This window comes from Mytilus trossulus, chromosome 6, assembly GCF_036588685.1.
Source record: "Mytilus trossulus isolate FHL-02 chromosome 6, PNRI_Mtr1.1.1.hap1, whole genome shotgun sequence".
In the NCBI taxonomy this organism is placed as follows: Eukaryota; Metazoa; Mollusca; class Bivalvia; order Mytilida; family Mytilidae; genus Mytilus; species Mytilus trossulus.
This window is the reverse complement of record NC_086378.1, coordinates 81244058-81263555: the sequence shown is the minus strand read 5'-3', so window position 1 is coordinate 81263555 and position 19498 is coordinate 81244058. Positions and strand designations below refer to the sequence as shown.

The 19498-nt window shown below is 35.7% G+C and overlaps 28 non-coding genes across 28 annotated transcripts; all 28 read right to left on the bottom strand.

Moving 5' to 3' along the window:
* Window positions 1–592: 592 nt before the first annotated feature.
* Window positions 593–675, bottom strand: Trnal-uaa (transfer RNA leucine (anticodon UAA)). Its single transcript has one exon. It is a non-coding gene; the product is annotated as a tRNA-Leu (tRNA).
* A 612-nt stretch (window positions 676–1287) lies between these two features.
* On the bottom strand, window positions 1288–1370 carry Trnal-uaa (transfer RNA leucine (anticodon UAA)). The gene has a single exon. It is a non-coding gene; the product is annotated as a tRNA-Leu (tRNA).
* Window positions 1371–1982: 612 nt separating this feature from the next.
* Window positions 1983–2065, bottom strand: Trnal-uaa (transfer RNA leucine (anticodon UAA)). Its single transcript has one exon. It is a non-coding gene; the product is annotated as a tRNA-Leu (tRNA).
* A 611-nt stretch (window positions 2066–2676) lies between these two features.
* Trnal-uaa (transfer RNA leucine (anticodon UAA)) lies at window positions 2677–2759 on the bottom strand. The gene has a single exon. It is a non-coding gene; the product is annotated as a tRNA-Leu (tRNA).
* A 611-nt stretch (window positions 2760–3370) lies between these two features.
* Trnal-uaa (transfer RNA leucine (anticodon UAA)) lies at window positions 3371–3453 on the bottom strand. Its single transcript has one exon. It is a non-coding gene; the product is annotated as a tRNA-Leu (tRNA).
* Window positions 3454–4064: 611 nt separating this feature from the next.
* Trnal-uaa (transfer RNA leucine (anticodon UAA)) lies at window positions 4065–4147 on the bottom strand. The gene has a single exon. It is a non-coding gene; the product is annotated as a tRNA-Leu (tRNA).
* Window positions 4148–4758: 611 nt separating this feature from the next.
* On the bottom strand, window positions 4759–4841 carry Trnal-uaa (transfer RNA leucine (anticodon UAA)). The gene has a single exon. It is a non-coding gene; the product is annotated as a tRNA-Leu (tRNA).
* Window positions 4842–5452: 611 nt separating this feature from the next.
* Window positions 5453–5535, bottom strand: Trnal-uaa (transfer RNA leucine (anticodon UAA)). Its single transcript has one exon. It is a non-coding gene; the product is annotated as a tRNA-Leu (tRNA).
* Window positions 5536–6147: 612 nt separating this feature from the next.
* On the bottom strand, window positions 6148–6230 carry Trnal-uaa (transfer RNA leucine (anticodon UAA)). The gene has a single exon. It is a non-coding gene; the product is annotated as a tRNA-Leu (tRNA).
* Window positions 6231–6841: 611 nt separating this feature from the next.
* On the bottom strand, window positions 6842–6924 carry Trnal-uaa (transfer RNA leucine (anticodon UAA)). The gene has a single exon. It is a non-coding gene; the product is annotated as a tRNA-Leu (tRNA).
* Window positions 6925–7535: 611 nt separating this feature from the next.
* Window positions 7536–7618, bottom strand: Trnal-uaa (transfer RNA leucine (anticodon UAA)). The gene has a single exon. It is a non-coding gene; the product is annotated as a tRNA-Leu (tRNA).
* Window positions 7619–8229: 611 nt separating this feature from the next.
* On the bottom strand, window positions 8230–8312 carry Trnal-uaa (transfer RNA leucine (anticodon UAA)). Its single transcript has one exon. It is a non-coding gene; the product is annotated as a tRNA-Leu (tRNA).
* Window positions 8313–8923: 611 nt separating this feature from the next.
* Trnal-uaa (transfer RNA leucine (anticodon UAA)) lies at window positions 8924–9006 on the bottom strand. Its single transcript has one exon. It is a non-coding gene; the product is annotated as a tRNA-Leu (tRNA).
* A 611-nt stretch (window positions 9007–9617) lies between these two features.
* On the bottom strand, window positions 9618–9700 carry Trnal-uaa (transfer RNA leucine (anticodon UAA)). Its single transcript has one exon. It is a non-coding gene; the product is annotated as a tRNA-Leu (tRNA).
* A 611-nt stretch (window positions 9701–10311) lies between these two features.
* Window positions 10312–10394, bottom strand: Trnal-uaa (transfer RNA leucine (anticodon UAA)). Its single transcript has one exon. It is a non-coding gene; the product is annotated as a tRNA-Leu (tRNA).
* Window positions 10395–11005: 611 nt separating this feature from the next.
* On the bottom strand, window positions 11006–11088 carry Trnal-uaa (transfer RNA leucine (anticodon UAA)). Its single transcript has one exon. It is a non-coding gene; the product is annotated as a tRNA-Leu (tRNA).
* A 611-nt stretch (window positions 11089–11699) lies between these two features.
* Window positions 11700–11782, bottom strand: Trnal-uaa (transfer RNA leucine (anticodon UAA)). The gene has a single exon. It is a non-coding gene; the product is annotated as a tRNA-Leu (tRNA).
* Window positions 11783–12393: 611 nt separating this feature from the next.
* Trnal-uaa (transfer RNA leucine (anticodon UAA)) lies at window positions 12394–12476 on the bottom strand. Its single transcript has one exon. It is a non-coding gene; the product is annotated as a tRNA-Leu (tRNA).
* A 611-nt stretch (window positions 12477–13087) lies between these two features.
* On the bottom strand, window positions 13088–13170 carry Trnal-uaa (transfer RNA leucine (anticodon UAA)). Its single transcript has one exon. It is a non-coding gene; the product is annotated as a tRNA-Leu (tRNA).
* A 611-nt stretch (window positions 13171–13781) lies between these two features.
* Window positions 13782–13864, bottom strand: Trnal-uaa (transfer RNA leucine (anticodon UAA)). The gene has a single exon. It is a non-coding gene; the product is annotated as a tRNA-Leu (tRNA).
* A 611-nt stretch (window positions 13865–14475) lies between these two features.
* Trnal-uaa (transfer RNA leucine (anticodon UAA)) lies at window positions 14476–14558 on the bottom strand. Its single transcript has one exon. It is a non-coding gene; the product is annotated as a tRNA-Leu (tRNA).
* A 612-nt stretch (window positions 14559–15170) lies between these two features.
* Trnal-uaa (transfer RNA leucine (anticodon UAA)) lies at window positions 15171–15253 on the bottom strand. Its single transcript has one exon. It is a non-coding gene; the product is annotated as a tRNA-Leu (tRNA).
* Window positions 15254–15865: 612 nt separating this feature from the next.
* On the bottom strand, window positions 15866–15948 carry Trnal-uaa (transfer RNA leucine (anticodon UAA)). Its single transcript has one exon. It is a non-coding gene; the product is annotated as a tRNA-Leu (tRNA).
* A 611-nt stretch (window positions 15949–16559) lies between these two features.
* Window positions 16560–16642, bottom strand: Trnal-uaa (transfer RNA leucine (anticodon UAA)). The gene has a single exon. It is a non-coding gene; the product is annotated as a tRNA-Leu (tRNA).
* Window positions 16643–17253: 611 nt separating this feature from the next.
* On the bottom strand, window positions 17254–17336 carry Trnal-uaa (transfer RNA leucine (anticodon UAA)). Its single transcript has one exon. It is a non-coding gene; the product is annotated as a tRNA-Leu (tRNA).
* A 611-nt stretch (window positions 17337–17947) lies between these two features.
* On the bottom strand, window positions 17948–18030 carry Trnal-uaa (transfer RNA leucine (anticodon UAA)). The gene has a single exon. It is a non-coding gene; the product is annotated as a tRNA-Leu (tRNA).
* A 611-nt stretch (window positions 18031–18641) lies between these two features.
* Trnal-uaa (transfer RNA leucine (anticodon UAA)) lies at window positions 18642–18724 on the bottom strand. The gene has a single exon. It is a non-coding gene; the product is annotated as a tRNA-Leu (tRNA).
* A 611-nt stretch (window positions 18725–19335) lies between these two features.
* Trnal-uaa (transfer RNA leucine (anticodon UAA)) lies at window positions 19336–19418 on the bottom strand. The gene has a single exon. It is a non-coding gene; the product is annotated as a tRNA-Leu (tRNA).
* Window positions 19419–19498: the final 80 nt, after the last annotated feature.

Below are 19498 nucleotides of genomic sequence, written 5' to 3'. Positions count from 1 at the left end.
ATTGTTACATGAATCTATAGCTACTTATCACAATGTTCGCATTTCATTTGTAAGTCGCAATAGTGTAGATCAAATACCGCAAACGAAAAATAATCAAATAGACAGCCTTTTCACCGAAAATCCCGTGCAATTCAACTGATTTCATGCTGAAACATTCAATTAAGTTAAACTTGACGTTTAGCCAACCCGAGTACCGTTACTGGAAGAATTTTCATAATTGTACATAAAGAGCGATAAAAAAAGTTTATTATCTCATAAACGATCATTTGACTGATCATCGAGAAAAAAAATCAATTCGCATCACGGAAACAATTTTTCATAAAAAAAATGTTTTCCTTTTCATAAAATGTACTGCATGGGCATATAATATTTGCTTACAGTCATTTTTAGCGTTACTCCTGATTGCAGTTGCGCTATTAGAAAAAATACTGCGGTTACAATTTAAAGCATTACTTACTGTTCTAGCAGCAACTGTAGATCTATATTTCGGAACTTTGATTTCATTGCTTATTCGATATTTTAAGGAGCTGCACTTGCGTACCATTCACTCAGTTTCAGGAAAGATGTTAATTTGGTGTAATAAAAATAAGACTAGTGCGGGTGGGGTTCGAACCCACGCGGACATACGTCCATTGGAACTTAAGTCCAACGCCTTAACCACTCGGCCACCACACTGTTACGAATGGGGATCTTAAATGGTTACATGAATCTATAGCTACTTATCACAATGTTCGCATTTCATTTGTAAGTCGCAATAGTGTAGATCAAATACCGCAAACGAAAAATAATCAAATAGACAGCCTTTTCACCGAAAATCCCGTGCAATTCAACTGATTTCATGCTGAAACATTCAATTAAGTTAAACTTGACGTTTAGCCAACCCGAGTACCGTTACTGGAAGAATTTTCATAATTGTACATAAAGAGCGATAAAAAAAGTTTATTATCTCATAAACGATCATTTGACTGATCATCGAGAAAAAAAATCAATTCGCATCACGGAAACAATTTTTCATAAAAAAAATGTTTTCCTTTTCATAAAATGTACTGCATGGGCATATAATATTTGCTTACAGTCATTTTTAGCGTTACTCCTGATTGCAGTTGCGCTATTAGAAAAAATACTGCGGTTACAATTTAAAGCATTACTTACTGTTCTAGCAGCAACTGTAGATCTATATTTCGGAACTTTGATTTCATTGCTTATTCGATATTTTAAGGAGCTGCACTTGCGTACCATTCACTCAGTTTCAGGAAAGATGTTAATTTGGTGTAATAAAAATAAGACTAGTGCGGGTGGGGTTCGAACCCACGCGGACATACGTCCATTGGAACTTAAGTCCAACGCCTTAACCACTCGGCCACCACACTGTTACGAATGGGGATCTTAAATGGTTACATGAATCTATAGCTACTTATCACAATGTTCGCATTTCATTTGTAAGTCGCAATAGTGTAGATCAAATACCGCAAACGAAAAATAATCAAATAGACAGCCTTTTCACCGAAAATCCCGTGCAATTCAACTGATTTCATGCTGAAACATTCAATTAAGTTAAACTTGACGTTTAGCCAACCCGAGTACCGTTACTGGAAGAATTTTCATAATTGTACATAAAGAGCGATAAAAAAAGTTTATTATCTCATAAACGATCATTTGACTGATCATCGAGAAAAAAAATCAATTCGCATCACGGAAACAATTTTTCATAAAAAAAATGTTTTCCTTTTCATAAAATGTACTGCATGGGCATATAATATTTGCTTACAGTCATTTTTAGCGTTACTCCTGATTGCAGTTGCGCTATTAGAAAAAATACTGCGGTTACAATTTAAAGCATTACTTACTGTTCTAGCAGCAACTGTAGATCTATATTTCGGAACTTTGATTTCATTGCTTATTCGATATTTTAAGGAGCTGCACTTGCGTACCATTCACTCAGTTTCAGGAAAGATGTTAATTTGGTGTAATAAAAATAAGACTAGTGCGGGTGGGGTTCGAACCCACGCGGACATACGTCCATTGGAACTTAAGTCCAACGCCTTAACCACTCGGCCACCACACTGTTACGAATGGGGATCTTAAATGGTTACATGAATCTATAGCTACTTATCACAATGTTCGCATTTCATTTGTAAGTCGCAATAGTGTAGATCAAATACCGCAAACGAAAAATAATCAAATAGACAGCCTTTTCACCGAAAATCCCGTGCAATTCAACTGATTTCATGCTGAAACATTCAATTAAGTTAAACTTGACGTTTAGCCAACCCGAGTACCGTTACTGGAAGAATTTTCATAATTGTACATAAAGAGCGATAAAAAAAGTTTATTATCTCATAAACGATCATTTGACTGATCATCGAGAAAAAAAATCAATTCGCATCACGGAAACAATTTTTCATAAAAAAATGTTTTCCTTTTCATAAAATGTACTGCATGGGCATATAATATTTGCTTACAGTCATTTTTAGCGTTACTCCTGATTGCAGTTGCGCTATTAGAAAAAATACTGCGGTTACAATTTAAAGCATTACTTACTGTTCTAGCAGCAACTGTAGATCTATATTTCGGAACTTTGATTTCATTGCTTATTCGATATTTTAAGGAGCTGCACTTGCGTACCATTCACTCAGTTTCAGGAAAGATGTTAATTTGGTGTAATAAAAATAAGACTAGTGCGGGTGGGGTTCGAACCCACGCGGACATACGTCCATTGGAACTTAAGTCCAACGCCTTAACCACTCGGCCACCACACTGTTACGAATGGGGATCTTAAATGGTTACATGAATCTATAGCTACTTATCACAATGTTCGCATTTCATTTGTAAGTCGCAATAGTGTAGATCAAATACCGCAAACGAAAAATAATCAAATAGACAGCCTTTTCACCGAAAATCCCGTGCAATTCAACTGATTTCATGCTGAAACATTCAATTAAGTTAAACTTGACGTTTAGCCAACCCGAGTACCGTTACTGGAAGAATTTTCATAATTGTACATAAAGAGCGATAAAAAAAGTTTATTATCTCATAAACGATCATTTGACTGATCATCGAGAAAAAAAATCAATTCGCATCACGGAAACAATTTTTCATAAAAAAATGTTTTCCTTTTCATAAAATGTACTGCATGGGCATATAATATTTGCTTACAGTCATTTTTAGCGTTACTCCTGATTGCAGTTGCGCTATTAGAAAAAATACTGCGGTTACAATTTAAAGCATTACTTACTGTTCTAGCAGCAACTGTAGATCTATATTTCGGAACTTTGATTTCATTGCTTATTCGATATTTTAAGGAGCTGCACTTGCGTACCATTCACTCAGTTTCAGGAAAGATGTTAATTTGGTGTAATAAAAATAAGACTAGTGCGGGTGGGGTTCGAACCCACGCGGACATACGTCCATTGGAACTTAAGTCCAACGCCTTAACCACTCGGCCACCACACTGTTACGAATGGGGATCTTAAATGGTTACATGAATCTATAGCTACTTATCACAATGTTCGCATTTCATTTGTAAGTCGCAATAGTGTAGATCAAATACCGCAAACGAAAAATAATCAAATAGACAGCCTTTTCACCGAAAATCCCGTGCAATTCAACTGATTTCATGCTGAAACATTCAATTAAGTTAAACTTGACGTTTAGCCAACCCGAGTACCGTTACTGGAAGAATTTTCATAATTGTACATAAAGAGCGATAAAAAAAGTTTATTATCTCATAAACGATCATTTGACTGATCATCGAGAAAAAAAATCAATTCGCATCACGGAAACAATTTTTCATAAAAAAATGTTTTCCTTTTCATAAAATGTACTGCATGGGCATATAATATTTGCTTACAGTCATTTTTAGCGTTACTCCTGATTGCAGTTGCGCTATTAGAAAAAATACTGCGGTTACAATTTAAAGCATTACTTACTGTTCTAGCAGCAACTGTAGATCTATATTTCGGAACTTTGATTTCATTGCTTATTCGATATTTTAAGGAGCTGCACTTGCGTACCATTCACTCAGTTTCAGGAAAGATGTTAATTTGGTGTAATAAAAATAAGACTAGTGCGGGTGGGGTTCGAACCCACGCGGACATACGTCCATTGGAACTTAAGTCCAACGCCTTAACCACTCGGCCACCACACTGTTACGAATGGGGATCTTAAATGGTTACATGAATCTATAGCTACTTATCACAATGTTCGCATTTCATTTGTAAGTCGCAATAGTGTAGATCAAATACCGCAAACGAAAAATAATCAAATAGACAGCCTTTTCACCGAAAATCCCGTGCAATTCAACTGATTTCATGCTGAAACATTCAATTAAGTTAAACTTGACGTTTAGCCAACCCGAGTACCGTTACTGGAAGAATTTTCATAATTGTACATAAAGAGCGATAAAAAAAGTTTATTATCTCATAAACGATCATTTGACTGATCATCGAGAAAAAAAATCAATTCGCATCACGGAAACAATTTTTCATAAAAAAATGTTTTCCTTTTCATAAAATGTACTGCATGGGCATATAATATTTGCTTACAGTCATTTTTAGCGTTACTCCTGATTGCAGTTGCGCTATTAGAAAAAATACTGCGGTTACAATTTAAAGCATTACTTACTGTTCTAGCAGCAACTGTAGATCTATATTTCGGAACTTTGATTTCATTGCTTATTCGATATTTTAAGGAGCTGCACTTGCGTACCATTCACTCAGTTTCAGGAAAGATGTTAATTTGGTGTAATAAAAATAAGACTAGTGCGGGTGGGGTTCGAACCCACGCGGACATACGTCCATTGGAACTTAAGTCCAACGCCTTAACCACTCGGCCACCACACTGTTACGAATGGGGATCTTAAATGGTTACATGAATCTATAGCTACTTATCACAATGTTCGCATTTCATTTGTAAGTCGCAATAGTGTAGATCAAATACCGCAAACGAAAAATAATCAAATAGACAGCCTTTTCACCGAAAATCCCGTGCAATTCAACTGATTTCATGCTGAAACATTCAATTAAGTTAAACTTGACGTTTAGCCAACCCGAGTACCGTTACTGGAAGAATTTTCATAATTGTACATAAAGAGCGATAAAAAAAGTTTATTATCTCATAAACGATCATTTGACTGATCATCGAGAAAAAAAATCAATTCGCATCACGGAAACAATTTTTCATAAAAAAATGTTTTCCTTTTCATAAAATGTACTGCATGGGCATATAATATTTGCTTACAGTCATTTTTAGCGTTACTCCTGATTGCAGTTGCGCTATTAGAAAAAATACTGCGGTTACAATTTAAAGCATTACTTACTGTTCTAGCAGCAACTGTAGATCTATATTTCGGAACTTTGATTTCATTGCTTATTCGATATTTTAAGGAGCTGCACTTGCGTACCATTCACTCAGTTTCAGGAAAGATGTTAATTTGGTGTAATAAAAATAAGACTAGTGCGGGTGGGGTTCGAACCCACGCGGACATACGTCCATTGGAACTTAAGTCCAACGCCTTAACCACTCGGCCACCACACTGTTACGAATGGGGATCTTAAATGGTTACATGAATCTATAGCTACTTATCACAATGTTCGCATTTCATTTGTAAGTCGCAATAGTGTAGATCAAATACCGCAAACGAAAAATAATCAAATAGACAGCCTTTTCACCGAAAATCCCGTGCAATTCAACTGATTTCATGCTGAAACATTCAATTAAGTTAAACTTGACGTTTAGCCAACCCGAGTACCGTTACAGGAAGAATTTTCATAATTGTACATAAAGAGCGATAAAAAAAAGTTTATTATCTCATAAACGATCATTTGACTGATCATCGAGAAAAAAAATCAATTCGCATCACGGAAACAATTTTTCATAAAAAAATGTTTTCCTTTTCATAAAATGTACTGCATGGGCATATAATATTTGCTTACAGTCATTTTTAGCGTTACTCCTGATTGCAGTTGCGCTATTAGAAAAAATACTGCGGTTACAATTTAAAGCATTACTTACTGTTCTAGCAGCAACTGTAGATCTATATTTCGGAACTTTGATTTCATTGCTTATTCGATATTTTAAGGAGCTGCACTTGCGTACCATTCACTCAGTTTCAGGAAAGATGTTAATTTGGTGTAATAAAAATAAGACTAGTGCGGGTGGGGTTCGAACCCACGCGGACATACGTCCATTGGAACTTAAGTCCAACGCCTTAACCACTCGGCCACCACACTGTTACGAATGGGGATCTTAAATGGTTACATGAATCTATAGCTACTTATCACAATGTTCGCATTTCATTTGTAAGTCGCAATAGTGTAGATCAAATACCGCAAACGAAAAATAATCAAATAGACAGCCTTTTCACCGAAAATCCCGTGCAATTCAACTGATTTCATGCTGAAACATTCAATTAAGTTAAACTTGACGTTTAGCCAACCCGAGTACCGTTACTGGAAGAATTTTCATAATTGTACATAAAGAGCGATAAAAAAAGTTTATTATCTCATAAACGATCATTTGACTGATCATCGAGAAAAAAAATCAATTCGCATCACGGAAACAATTTTTCATAAAAAAATGTTTTCCTTTTCATAAAATGTACTGCATGGGCATATAATATTTGCTTACAGTCATTTTTAGCGTTACTCCTGATTGCAGTTGCGCTATTAGAAAAAATACTGCGGTTACAATTTAAAGCATTACTTACTGTTCTAGCAGCAACTGTAGATCTATATTTCGGAACTTTGATTTCATTGCTTATTCGATATTTTAAGGAGCTGCACTTGCGTACCATTCACTCAGTTTCAGGAAAGATGTTAATTTGGTGTAATAAAAATAAGACTAGTGCGGGTGGGGTTCGAACCCACGCGGACATACGTCCATTGGAACTTAAGTCCAACGCCTTAACCACTCGGCCACCACACTGTTACGAATGGGGATCTTAAATGGTTACATGAATCTATAGCTACTTATCACAATGTTCGCATTTCATTTGTAAGTCGCAATAGTGTAGATCAAATACCGCAAACGAAAAATAATCAAATAGACAGCCTTTTCACCGAAAATCCCGTGCAATTCAACTGATTTCATGCTGAAACATTCAATTAAGTTAAACTTGACGTTTAGCCAACCCGAGTACCGTTACTGGAAGAATTTTCATAATTGTACATAAAGAGCGATAAAAAAAGTTTATTATCTCATAAACGATCATTTGACTGATCATCGAGAAAAAAAATCAATTCGCATCACGGAAACAATTTTTCATAAAAAAATGTTTTCCTTTTCATAAAATGTACTGCATGGGCATATAATATTTGCTTACAGTCATTTTTAGCGTTACTCCTGATTGCAGTTGCGCTATTAGAAAAAATACTGCGGTTACAATTTAAAGCATTACTTACTGTTCTAGCAGCAACTGTAGATCTATATTTCGGAACTTTGATTTCATTGCTTATTCGATATTTTAAGGAGCTGCACTTGCGTACCATTCACTCAGTTTCAGGAAAGATGTTAATTTGGTGTAATAAAAATAAGACTAGTGCGGGTGGGGTTCGAACCCACGCGGACATACGTCCATTGGAACTTAAGTCCAACGCCTTAACCACTCGGCCACCACACTGTTACGAATGGGGATCTTAAATGGTTACATGAATCTATAGCTACTTATCACAATGTTCGCATTTCATTTGTAAGTCGCAATAGTGTAGATCAAATACCGCAAACGAAAAATAATCAAATAGACAGCCTTTTCACCGAAAATCCCGTGCAATTCAACTGATTTCATGCTGAAACATTCAATTAAGTTAAACTTGACGTTTAGCCAACCCGAGTACCGTTACTGGAAGAATTTTCATAATTGTACATAAAGAGCGATAAAAAAAGTTTATTATCTCATAAACGATCATTTGACTGATCATCGAGAAAAAAAATCAATTCGCATCACGGAAACAATTTTTCATAAAAAAATGTTTTCCTTTTCATAAAATGTACTGCATGGGCATATAATATTTGCTTACAGTCATTTTTAGCGTTACTCCTGATTGCAGTTGCGCTATTAGAAAAAATACTGCGGTTACAATTTAAAGCATTACTTACTGTTCTAGCAGCAACTGTAGATCTATATTTCGGAACTTTGATTTCATTGCTTATTCGATATTTTAAGGAGCTGCACTTGCGTACCATTCACTCAGTTTCAGGAAAGATGTTAATTTGGTGTAATAAAAATAAGACTAGTGCGGGTGGGGTTCGAACCCACGCGGACATACGTCCATTGGAACTTAAGTCCAACGCCTTAACCACTCGGCCACCACACTGTTACGAATGGGGATCTTAAATGGTTACATGAATCTATAGCTACTTATCACAATGTTCGCATTTCATTTGTAAGTCGCAATAGTGTAGATCAAATACCGCAAACGAAAAATAATCAAATAGACAGCCTTTTCACCGAAAATCCCGTGCAATTCAACTGATTTCATGCTGAAACATTCAATTAAGTTAAACTTGACGTTTAGCCAACCCGAGTACCGTTACTGGAAGAATTTTCATAATTGTACATAAAGAGCGATAAAAAAAGTTTATTATCTCATAAACGATCATTTGACTGATCATCGAGAAAAAAAATCAATTCGCATCACGGAAACAATTTTTCATAAAAAAATGTTTTCCTTTTCATAAAATGTACTGCATGGGCATATAATATTTGCTTACAGTCATTTTTAGCGTTACTCCTGATTGCAGTTGCGCTATTAGAAAAAATACTGCGGTTACAATTTAAAGCATTACTTACTGTTCTAGCAGCAACTGTAGATCTATATTTCGGAACTTTGATTTCATTGCTTATTCGATATTTTAAGGAGCTGCACTTGCGTACCATTCACTCAGTTTCAGGAAAGATGTTAATTTGGTGTAATAAAAATAAGACTAGTGCGGGTGGGGTTCGAACCCACGCGGACATACGTCCATTGGAACTTAAGTCCAACGCCTTAACCACTCGGCCACCACACTGTTACGAATGGGGATCTTAAATGGTTACATGAATCTATAGCTACTTATCACAATGTTCGCATTTCATTTGTAAGTCGCAATAGTGTAGATCAAATACCGCAAACGAAAAATAATCAAATAGACAGCCTTTTCACCGAAAATCCCGTGCAATTCAACTGATTTCATGCTGAAACATTCAATTAAGTTAAACTTGACGTTTAGCCAACCCGAGTACCGTTACTGGAAGAATTTTCATAATTGTACATAAAGAGCGATAAAAAAAGTTTATTATCTCATAAACGATCATTTGACTGATCATCGAGAAAAAAAATCAATTCGCATCACGGAAACAATTTTTCATAAAAAAATGTTTTCCTTTTCATAAAATGTACTGCATGGGCATATAATATTTGCTTACAGTCATTTTTAGCGTTACTCCTGATTGCAGTTGCGCTATTAGAAAAAATACTGCGGTTACAATTTAAAGCATTACTTACTGTTCTAGCAGCAACTGTAGATCTATATTTCGGAACTTTGATTTCATTGCTTATTCGATATTTTAAGGAGCTGCACTTGCGTACCATTCACTCAGTTTCAGGAAAGATGTTAATTTGGTGTAATAAAAATAAGACTAGTGCGGGTGGGGTTCGAACCCACGCGGACATACGTCCATTGGAACTTAAGTCCAACGCCTTAACCACTCGGCCACCACACTGTTACGAATGGGGATCTTAAATGGTTACATGAATCTATAGCTACTTATCACAATGTTCGCATTTCATTTGTAAGTCGCAATAGTGTAGATCAAATACCGCAAACGAAAAATAATCAAATAGACAGCCTTTTCACCGAAAATCCCGTGCAATTCAACTGATTTCATGCTGAAACATTCAATTAAGTTAAACTTGACGTTTAGCCAACCCGAGTACCGTTACTGGAAGAATTTTCATAATTGTACATAAAGAGCGATAAAAAAAGTTTATTATCTCATAAACGATCATTTGACTGATCATCGAGAAAAAAAATCAATTCGCATCACGGAAACAATTTTTCATAAAAAAATGTTTTCCTTTTCATAAAATGTACTGCATGGGCATATAATATTTGCTTACAGTCATTTTTAGCGTTACTCCTGATTGCAGTTGCGCTATTAGAAAAAATACTGCGGTTACAATTTAAAGCATTACTTACTGTTCTAGCAGCAACTGTAGATCTATATTTCGGAACTTTGATTTCATTGCTTATTCGATATTTTAAGGAGCTGCACTTGCGTACCATTCACTCAGTTTCAGGAAAGATGTTAATTTGGTGTAATAAAAATAAGACTAGTGCGGGTGGGGTTCGAACCCACGCGGACATACGTCCATTGGAACTTAAGTCCAACGCCTTAACCACTCGGCCACCACACTGTTACGAATGGGGATCTTAAATGGTTACATGAATCTATAGCTACTTATCACAATGTTCGCATTTCATTTGTAAGTCGCAATAGTGTAGATCAAATACCGCAAACGAAAAATAATCAAATAGACAGCCTTTTCACCGAAAATCCCGTGCAATTCAACTGATTTCATGCTGAAACATTCAATTAAGTTAAACTTGACGTTTAGCCAACCCGAGTACCGTTACTGGAAGAATTTTCATAATTGTACATAAAGAGCGATAAAAAAAGTTTATTATCTCATAAACGATCATTTGACTGATCATCGAGAAAAAAAATCAATTCGCATCACGGAAACAATTTTTCATAAAAAAATGTTTTCCTTTTCATAAAATGTACTGCATGGGCATATAATATTTGCTTACAGTCATTTTTAGCGTTACTCCTGATTGCAGTTGCGCTATTAGAAAAAATACTGCGGTTACAATTTAAAGCATTACTTACTGTTCTAGCAGCAACTGTAGATCTATATTTCGGAACTTTGATTTCATTGCTTATTCGATATTTTAAGGAGCTGCACTTGCGTACCATTCACTCAGTTTCAGGAAAGATGTTAATTTGGTGTAATAAAAATAAGACTAGTGCGGGTGGGGTTCGAACCCACGCGGACATACGTCCATTGGAACTTAAGTCCAACGCCTTAACCACTCGGCCACCACACTGTTACGAATGGGGATCTTAAATGGTTACATGAATCTATAGCTACTTATCACAATGTTCGCATTTCATTTGTAAGTCGCAATAGTGTAGATCAAATACCGCAAACGAAAAATAATCAAATAGACAGCCTTTTCACCGAAAATCCCGTGCAATTCAACTGATTTCATGCTGAAACATTCAATTAAGTTAAACTTGACGTTTAGCCAACCCGAGTACCGTTACTGGAAGAATTTTCATAATTGTACATAAAGAGCGATAAAAAAAGTTTATTATCTCATAAACGATCATTTGACTGATCATCGAGAAAAAAAATCAATTCGCATCACGGAAACAATTTTTCATAAAAAAATGTTTTCCTTTTCATAAAATGTACTGCATGGGCATATAATATTTGCTTACAGTCATTTTTAGCGTTACTCCTGATTGCAGTTGCGCTATTAGAAAAAATACTGCGGTTACAATTTAAAGCATTACTTACTGTTCTAGCAGCAACTGTAGATCTATATTTCGGAACTTTGATTTCATTGCTTATTCGATATTTTAAGGAGCTGCACTTGCGTACCATTCACTCAGTTTCAGGAAAGATGTTAATTTGGTGTAATAAAAATAAGACTAGTGCGGGTGGGGTTCGAACCCACGCGGACATACGTCCATTGGAACTTAAGTCCAACGCCTTAACCACTCGGCCACCACACTGTTACGAATGGGGATCTTAAATGGTTACATGAATCTATAGCTACTTATCACAATGTTCGCATTTCATTTGTAAGTCGCAATAGTGTAGATCAAATACCGCAAACGAAAAATAATCAAATAGACAGCCTTTTCACCGAAAATCCCGTGCAATTCAACTGATTTCATGCTGAAACATTCAATTAAGTTAAACTTGACGTTTAGCCAACCCGAGTACCGTTACTGGAAGAATTTTCATAATTGTACATAAAGAGCGAAAAAAAAAGTTTATTATCTCATAAACGATCATTTGACTGATCATCGAGAAAAAAAATCAATTCGCATCACGGAAACAATTTTTCATAAAAAAATGTTTTCCTTTTCATAAAATGTACTGCATGGGCATATAATATTTGCTTACAGTCATTTTTAGCGTTACTCCTGATTGCAGTTGCGCTATTAGAAAAAATACTGCGGTTACAATTTAAAGCATTACTTACTGTTCTAGCAGCAACTGTAGATCTATATTTCGGAACTTTGATTTCATTGCTTATTCGATATTTTAAGGAGCTGCACTTGCGTACCATTCACTCAGTTTCAGGAAAGATGTTAATTTGGTGTAATAAAAATAAGACTAGTGCGGGTGGGGTTCGAACCCACGCGGACATACGTCCATTGGAACTTAAGTCCAACGCCTTAACCACTCGGCCACCACACTGTTACGAATGGGGATCTTAAATGGTTACATGAATCTATAGCTACTTATCACAATGTTCGCATTTCATTTGTAAGTCGCAATAGTGTAGATCAAATACCGCAAACGAAAAATAATCAAATAGACAGCCTTTTCACCGAAAATCCCGTGCAATTCAACTGATTTCATGCTGAAACATTCAATTAAGTTAAACTTGACGTTTAGCCAACCCGAGTACCGTTACTGGAAGAATTTTCATAATTGTACATAAAGAGCGATAAAAAAAGTTTATTATCTCATAAACGATCATTTGACTGATCATCGAGAAAAAAAATCAATTCGCATCACGGAAACAATTTTTCATAAAAAAATGTTTTCCTTTTCATAAAATGTACTGCATGGGCATATAATATTTGCTTACAGTCATTTTTAGCGTTACTCCTGATTGCAGTTGCGCTATTAGAAAAAATACTGCGGTTACAATTTAAAGCATTACTTACTGTTCTAGCAGCAACTGTAGATCTATATTTCGGAACTTTGATTTCATTGCTTATTCGATATTTTAAGGAGCTGCACTTGCGTACCATTCACTCAGTTTCAGGAAAGATGTTAATTTGGTGTAATAAAAATAAGACTAGTGCGGGTGGGGTTCGAACCCACGCGGACATACGTCCATTGGAACTTAAGTCCAACGCCTTAACCACTCGGCCACCACACTGTTACGAATGGGGATCTTAAATGGTTACATGAATCTATAGCTACTTATCACAATGTTCGCATTTCATTTGTAAGTCGCAATAGTGTAGATCAAATACCGCAAACGAAAAATAATCAAATAGACAGCCTTTTCACCGAAAATCCCGTGCAATTCAACTGATTTCATGCTGAAACATTCAATTAAGTTAAACTTGACGTTTAGCCAACCCGAGTACCGTTACTGGAAGAATTTTCATAATTGTACATAAAGAGCGATAAAAAAAGTTTATTATCTCATAAACGATCATTTGACTGATCATCGAGAAAAAAAATCAATTCGCATCACGGAAACAATTTTTCATAAAAAAATGTTTTCCTTTTCATAAAATGTACTGCATGGGCATATAATATTTGCTTACAGTCATTTTTAGCGTTACTCCTGATTGCAGTTGCGCTATTAGAAAAAATACTGCGGTTACAATTTAAAGCATTACTTACTGTTCTAGCAGCAACTGTAGATCTATATTTCGGAACTTTGATTTCATTGCTTATTCGATATTTTAAGGAGCTGCACTTGCGTACCATTCACTCAGTTTCAGGAAAGATGTTAATTTGGTGTAATAAAAATAAGACTAGTGCGGGTGGGGTTCGAACCCACGCGGACATACGTCCATTGGAACTTAAGTCCAACGCCTTAACCACTCGGCCACCACACTGTTACGAATGGGGATCTTAAATGGTTACATGAATCTATAGCTACTTATCACAATGTTCGCATTTCATTTGTAAGTCGCAATAGTGTAGATCAAATACCGCAAACGAAAAATAATCAAATAGACAGCCTTTTCACCGAAAATCCCGTGCAATTCAACTGATTTCATGCTGAAACATTCAATTAAGTTAAACTTGACGTTTAGCCAACCCGAGTACCGTTACTGGAAGAATTTTCATAATTGTACATAAAGAGCGATAAAAAAAGTTTATTATCTCATAAACGATCATTTGACTGATCATCGAGAAAAAAAATCAATTCGCATCACGGAAACAATTTTTCATAAAAAAATGTTTTCCTTTTCATAAAATGTACTGCATGGGCATATAATATTTGCTTACAGTCATTTTTAGCGTTACTCCTGATTGCAGTTGCGCTATTAGAAAAAATACTGCGGTTACAATTTAAAGCATTACTTACTGTTCTAGCAGCAACTGTAGATCTATATTTCGGAACTTTGATTTCATTGCTTATTCGATATTTTAAGGAGCTGCACTTGCGTACCATTCACTCAGTTTCAGGAAAGATGTTAATTTGGTGTAATAAAAATAAGACTAGTGCGGGTGGGGTTCGAACCCACGCGGACATACGTCCATTGGAACTTAAGTCCAACGCCTTAACCACTCGGCCACCACACTGTTACGAATGGGGATCTTAAATGGTTACATGAATCTATAGCTACTTATCACAATGTTCGCATTTCATTTGTAAGTCGCAATAGTGTAGATCAAATACCGCAAACGAAAAATAATCAAATAGACAGCCTTTTCACCGAAAATCCCGTGCAATTCAACTGATTTCATGCTGAAACATTCAATTAAGTTAAACTTGACGTTTAGCCAACCCGAGTACCGTTACTGGAAGAATTTTCATAATTGTACATAAAGAGCGATAAAAAAAGTTTATTATCTCATAAACGATCATTTGACTGATCATCGAGAAAAAAAATCAATTCGCATCACGGAAACAATTTTTCATAAAAAAAATGTTTTCCTTTTCATAAAATGTACTGCATGGGCATATAATATTTGCTTACAGTCATTTTTAGCGTTACTCCTGATTGCAGTTGCGCTATTAGAAAAAATACTGCGGTTACAATTTAAAGCATTACTTACTGTTCTAGCAGCAACTGTAGATCTATATTTCGGAACTTTGATTTCATTGCTTATTCGATATTTTAAGGAGCTGCACTTGCGTACCATTCACTCAGTTTCAGGAAAGATGTTAATTTGGTGTAATAAAAATAAGACTAGTGCGGGTGGGGTTCGAACCCACGCGGACATACGTCCATTGGAACTTAAGTCCAACGCCTTAACCACTCGGCCACCACACTGTTACGAATGGGGATCTTAAATGGTTACATGAATCTATAGCTACTTATCACAATGTTCGCATTTCATTTGTAAGTCGCAATAGTGTAGATCAAATACCGCAAACGAAAAATAATCAAATAGACAGCCTTTTCACCGAAAATCCCGTGCAATTCAACTGATTTCATGCTGAAACATTCAATTAAGTTAAACTTGACGTTTAGCCAACCCGAGTACCGTTACTGGAAGAATTTTCATAATTGTACATAAAGAGCGATAAAAAAAGTTTATTATCTCATAAACGATCATTTGACTGATCATCGAGAAAAAAAATCAATTCGCATCACGGAAACAATTTTTCATAAAAAAAATGTTTTCCTTTTCATAAAATGTACTGCATGGGCATATAATATTTGCTTACAGTCATTTTTAGCGTTACTCCTGATTGCAGTTGCGCTATTAGAAAAAATACTGCGGTTACAATTTAAAGCATTACTTACTGTTCTAGCAGCAACTGTAGATCTATATTTCGGAACTTTGATTTCATTGCTTATTCGATATTTTAAGGAGCTGCACTTGCGTACCATTCACTCAGTTTCAGGAAAGATGTTAATTTGGTGTAATAAAAATAAGACTAGTGCGGGTGGGGTTCGAACCCACGCGGACATACGTCCATTGGAACTTAAGTCCAACGCCTTAACCACTCGGCCACCACACTGTTACGAATGGGGATCTTAAATTGTTACATGAATCTATAGCTACTTATCACAATGTTCGCATTTCATTTGTAAGTCGCAATAGTGTAGATCAAATACCGCAAACGAAAAATAATCAAATAGACAGCCTTTTCACCGAAAATCCCGTGCAATTCAACTGATTTCATGCTGAAACATTCAATTAAGTTAAACTTGACGTTTAGCCAACCCGAGTACCGTTACTGGAAGAATTTTCATAATTGTACATAAAGAGCGATAAAAAAAGTTTATTATCTCATAAACGATCATTTGACTGATCATCGAGAAAAAAAATCAATTCGCATCACGGAAACAATTTTTCATAAAAAAATGTTTTCCTTTTCATAAAATGTACTGCATGGGCATATAATATTTGCTTACAGTCATTTTTAGCGTTACTCCTGATTGCAGTTGCGCTATTAGAAAAAATACTGCGGTTACAATTTAAAGCATTACTTACTGTTCTAGCAGCAACTGTAGATCTATATTTCGGAACTTTGATTTCATTGCTTATTCGATATTTTAAGGAGCTGCACTTGCGTACCATTCACTCAGTTTCAGGAAAGATGTTAATTTGGTGTAATAAAAATAAGACTAGTGCGGGTGGGGTTCGAACCCACGCGGACATACGTCCATTGGAACTTAAGTCCAACGCCTTAACCACTCGGCCACCACACTGTTACGAATGGGGATCTTAAATGGTTACATGAATCTATAGCTACTTATCACAATGTTCGCATTTCATTTGTAAGTCGCAATAGTGTAGATCAAATACCGCAAACGAAAAATAATCAAATAGACAGCCTTTTCACCGAAAATCCCGTGCAATTCAACTGATTTCATGCTGAAACATTCAATTAAGTTAAACTTGACGTTTAGCCAACCCGAGTACCGTTACTGGAAGAATTTTCATAATTGTACATAAAGAGCGATAAAAAAAGTTTATTATCTCATAAACGATCATTTGACTGATCATCGAGAAAAAAAATCAATTCGCATCACGGAAACAATTTTTCATAAAAAAATGTTTTCCTTTTCATAAAATGTACTGCATGGGCATATAATATTTGCTTACAGTCATTTTTAGCGTTACTCCTGATTGCAGTTGCGCTATTAGAAAAAATACTGCGGTTACAATTTAAAGCATTACTTACTGTTCTAGCAGCAACTGTAGATCTATATTTCGGAACTTTGATTTCATTGCTTATTCGATATTTTAAGGAGCTGCACTTGCGTACCATTCACTCAGTTTCAGGAAAGATGTTAATTTGGTGTAATAAAAATAAGACTAGTGCGGGTGGGGTTCGAACCCACGCGGACATACGTCCATTGGAACTTAAGTCCAACGCCTTAACCACTCGGCCACCACACTGTTACGAATGGGGATCTTAAATGGTTACATGAATCTATAGCTACTTATCACAATGTTCGCATTTCATTTGTAAGTCGCAATAGTGTAGATCAAATACCGCAAACGAAAAATAATCAAATAGACAGCCTTTTCACCGAAAATCCCGTGCAATTCAACTGATTTCATGCTGAAACATTCAATTAAGTTAAACTTGACGTTTAGCCAACCCGAGTACCGTTACTGGAAGAATTTTCATAATTGTACATAAAGAGCGATAAAAAAAGTTTATTATCTCATAAACGATCATTTGACTGATCATCGAGAAAAAAAATCAATTCGCATCACGGAAACAATTTTTCATAAAAAAATGTTTTCCTTTTCATAAAATGTACTGCATGGGCATATAATATTTGCTTACAGTCATTTTTAGCGTTACTCCTGATTGCAGTTGCGCTATTAGAAAAAATACTGCGGTTACAATTTAAAGCATTACTTACTGTTCTAGCAGCAACTGTAGATCTATATTTCGGAACTTTGATTTCATTGCTTATTCGATATTTTAAGGAGCTGCACTTGCGTACCATTCACTCAGTTTCAGGAAAGATGTTAATTTGGTGTAATAAAAATAAGACTAGTGCGGGTGGGGTTCGAACCCACGCGGACATACGTCCATTGGAACTTAAGTCCAACGCCTTAACCACTCGGCCACCACACTGTTACGAATGGGGATCTTAAATGGTTACATGAATCTATAGCTACTTATCACAATGTTCGCATTTCATTTGTAAGTCGCAATAGTGTAGATCAAATACCGCAAACGAAAAATAATCAAATAGACAGCCTTTTCACCGAAAATCCCGTGCAATTCAACTGATTTCATGCTGAAACATTCAATTAAGTTAAACTTGACGTTTAGCCAACCCGAGTACCGTTACTGGAAGAATTTTCATAATTGTACATAAAGAGCGATAAAAAAAGTTTATTATCTCATAAACGATCATTTGACTGATCATCGAGAAAAAAAATCAATTCGCATCACGGAAACAATTTTTCATAAAAAAATGTTTTCCTTTTCATAAAATGTACTGCATGGGCATATAATATTTGCTTACAGTCATTTTTAGCGTTACTCCTGATTGCAGTTGCGCTATTAGAAAAAATACTGCGGTTACAATTTAAAGCATTACTTACTGTTCTAGCAGCAACTGTAGATCTATATTTCGGAACTTTGATTTCATTGCTTATTCGATATTTTAAGGAGCTGCACTTGCGTACCATTCACTCAGTTTCAGGAAAGATGTTAATTTGGTGTAATAAAAATAAGACTAGTGCGGGTGGGGTTCGAACCCACGCGGACATACGTCCATTGGAACTTAAGTCCAACGCCTTAACCACTCGGCCACCACACTGTTACGAATGGGGATCTTAAATGGTTACATGAATCTATAGCTACTTATCACAATGTTCGCATTTCATTTGTAAGTCGCAATAGTGTAGATCAAATACCGCAAACGAAAAATAATCAAATAGACAGCCTTTTCACCGAAAATCCCGTGCAATTCAACTGATTTCATGCTGAAACATTCAATTAAGTTAAACTTGACGTTTAGCCAACCCGAGTACCGTTACTGGAAGAATTTTCATAATTGTACATAAAGAGCGATAAAAAAAGTTTATTATCTCATAAACGATCATTTGACTGATCATCGAGAAAAAAAATCAATTCGCATCACGGAAACAATTTTTCATAAAAAAATGTTTTCCTTTTCATAAAATGTACTGCATGGGCATATAATATTTGCTTACAGTCATTTTTAGCGTTACTCCTGATTGCAGTTGCGCTATTAGAAAAAATACTGCGGTTACAATTTAAAGCATTACTTACTGTTCTAGCAGCAACTGTAGATCTATATTTCGGAACTTTGATTTCATTGCTTATTCGATATTTTAAGGAGCTGCACTTGCGTACCATTCACTCAGTTTCAGGAAAGATGTTAATTTGGTGTAATAAAAATAAGACTAGTGCGGGTGGGGTTCGAACCCACGCGGACATACGTCCATTGGAACTTAAGTCCAACGCCTTAACCACTCGGCCACCACACTGTTACGAATGGGGATCTTAAATGGTTACATGAATCTATAGCTACTTATCACAATGTTCGCATTTCATTTGTAAGTCGCAA